Here is a 3,125-nt window from a genome sequence, read left to right as displayed (position 1 = left end):
TGTCTGATCACTTAGGTGCAGAAAATGTGTTTCACAGAGGAAACTCTCAGATGCATGATTAAGCCATTTGTGTATTAGCACAGCGGTATAGCACTTGTTTACGGAAAGTCAGATTTTGAAAAAAGCATTTGAACAATACAAAAATAATTAAATTAACAAGAGTCCTGGGGATAAAGGATTAATTTTCCCAGCAGGCTGCCTGTGTGGATGAAGGTTTGGATATCAGCTCCACATAGGGCAGGTCTTTTCTAGCAGAACAGCAATGCTCAGAGGTGTCCTTAGGAAGGCTCTCCCCAGGGGAACAGCATCGAAACATAATTGTTCTTCTAACATAAACTAAAATGTGAGCGATGGGAAGAAACCAAACAGAAAAACCTTATTGCACAAGGGGGAGAAAAGGAATGGGCTATTATTTAGAAAGCTTACCAGTAGAAAATGCTTGTGTTAGCTTTCAGCAGAACAAAAGGAAGTCGGAAAAATAATTGTTTTCAAAACACTTTGCGGTCAGCTCTGTAAGGGTCTGAAATCACAATATGGGCACAATCGCTAAAGGCCTGAGCAATGAGATATGGAAATGTCCCCTGTATTTTTCTCCTAGAGACAGTGGAATATATTCTTCTTCAGAAAATAAGGGATGAAAGCAGTTTATCAGGAGCATCGTGCCCCCTGTTTGCTCCTGGAGGGCTGGCTCCCCAGAGGGCTTTCCCTTGCCTGGGGAAGCAGCTTGGCATCCTCGCAGAGGTGGCAGCTGCCATCAGCTCCGCTGGGAAACGACAGCAGGACAGCCTGCTCCTCCTCTCCATCACTACTAACAGCAACATGTTGCTTGCTGGTGTTTTCCAGTGCACATGTGAAGGGAAGCGCAGACCACRGTGTTCCTCCTGCTCTCCAAATGCTGCCAGAGGGGAGGACATATATAATTGCCGTAAAATTTTCTAAATACTGTTGAGAAAATGGCCCTTTTATCAACCTTCCTTAGGGTTGGATGGGACAAGATTTTTATAGTTATGGCAGCAGAATGAAATTAAATCTAGGCTGAATATTAGAATAGGGTGACAGGAACTCAGCAGGATGTGGGTGAGGATGTTTTAAACTGATTGTAGAGAGCAAGAGAAAAAAAATTCAGGGAATAATCCTATTCTAACAAGAGTGACAGTTCAGAGGGACCAAAACAAAACATTGGTTCCAAACGGTGAGGCGAAAGGTGAGGCACAAGTTGGTCATTGCTCCCTCTCTAGCCTCAGAGATATACAGAGGAGACAGCAGTTAGGGAATGGCACCCACAGGCAGGTTGCTCTCTTATCATTTGTGAGGCTTTGGGGGGAAAAAAATGTGAGAAGGAACTGGCCAGACACTGGCGCTGGTGCAGGGGCCTCAGGAGCTTTTTAGGCAGAAGCTCTGGACACGCTGTTGCTCGAGCTGTGGTGGACTCACCCCGAATATCCGCCGCCCTTGCGAAGAGGTCTCTCTCTCCTGCCCGACGCCCCTGGAGCCGTTCTGCTCCCCTACTTCACCATCGCCCCTAGCAGCCGCCTCCCCAGTGTATTTCCACAGAAAGGATTTAGATAACATAACAAAAGGAACAACACAATTGCAGCGCTAACGTGCAGCTTGCGGCCCGCACAACAACAACTCTGCCTGTGCGTTACTGCATCCCTCCCTTCCCCTTGTCAATGCGGCTCTTTGGCAGAGCGGCCAGCTCTCCCTGTGCACTCTGCAATGCCTARTGCAATGGCACCCAGCCTTGGCTGTAATAGAGACAATTAATGGTATTAACAAAGCAGGGAGGCTTTGCCTGCAAGAAGGAAGCCAGTATGAGCAGGACTTTGTAGTCACAAAGACTTGTTTGTATAAATAGTAAATTAGAGACTGGCATAGCTTGGTGTTTTACATAAACTTTATTGTGCTTTGGAGAAGATTGCATACAGTCAATCAGGTTACTTCAGCAGCATGTCATATGTTTAGTATGTGTGGTCTGCTCTTTCTCTTTCCAGCTACTCAGCATAATTCTTAGCAGGATTTTATGCTCTAAAGAGTAACTAAAACTATTAGCATCCTCTGGGACCTCTGTTCCTACTGGGGTTAATGACATTTTGGGGAAAATTCCTAACTGTATCCCGAAATTAAGAAGAAACAAACTGTGTTTCTGTGGAAATTCAATAATACCTCTGTGTCATTTTCTAATATGAGTATCTGAAAAGGTTCTTCTTAGACAAAATGTACTGCCAATGTCAGAGAACATTTTATTCAACCCAAAGCTTTTTATCTGTTTTATTTTTTGTCATACATCACTATCTCAAGTCTTTTAATGAGTAAAAATTGGGGGTTCTTGAACAGACAGATTTTTATTCTGAAAAGCGCAAGAGAAAAAAAAAACCTGATGTAGCTGTGATTGCTTTAACGAAGTGCATTTAAAAAATCTCTGGTGGCAAAAGATTAATCATCTGGCAGTGAGAAGGGTATTGCTTAAGGAAGTAGCACAGACATTGCACTTGTGAGTGCCAGCTTAAGGTACTTCCATCTCCCCTCACTTTGCACTGCTTGTTCTGCCTCTGTGCCATGGCACACTGCTCCCAGCCTTGTGCTGGCACAAGTATTCCTCTTGTCGCATTATGGTTCTGGGAGCTGACCTGGCTTTTAGAAGAAAAAAAATGGGCTGAGCTGTTTATCTGATAAAGGAGACCTCTATACCAGTTTACAGTCCGGCAACACCTGGAGAAGTGCTGGCAGAACTGAGGGCAGCTGCACTACGGCACGGGGACAAGAAGAAGCAGCTGCAGAAGTACCATCAATTGGAATGGCTGCTGAAGACTTTCTCTTGTCAAGTCACAAGCTTACTCTCTCCTTCTCTGTATCAGTTTTTAGCCAATGCTTTTTCTCCGATGTCTGTGGAGTTATACCCATTTTCCACAGGTAGAATGCCACTGACAAGGGGACATGTTGTCCAGGGGTCCCTTTGCCCACAGCTATCTGTGATTTCCCCTCTACTTAAAAACAAGAACTTCAGTTTCAAATTCCTGCTTGTTTTAACCCCATGTTACCATTTGTATGGTTATTTATAGTCAGATCTAACTTTAAAATTAGGAATTGAAAAAAGCCCTATAAAAGTAGAACAGAGTCCTTAT

This window comes from Apteryx rowi, unplaced genomic scaffold, assembly GCF_003343035.1.
Source record: "Apteryx rowi isolate R43461 unplaced genomic scaffold, aptRow1 scaffold_117, whole genome shotgun sequence".
Taxonomy (NCBI): Eukaryota; Metazoa; Chordata; class Aves; order Apterygiformes; family Apterygidae; genus Apteryx; species Apteryx rowi.
Note: the sequence above shows the minus strand (reverse complement) of the source record.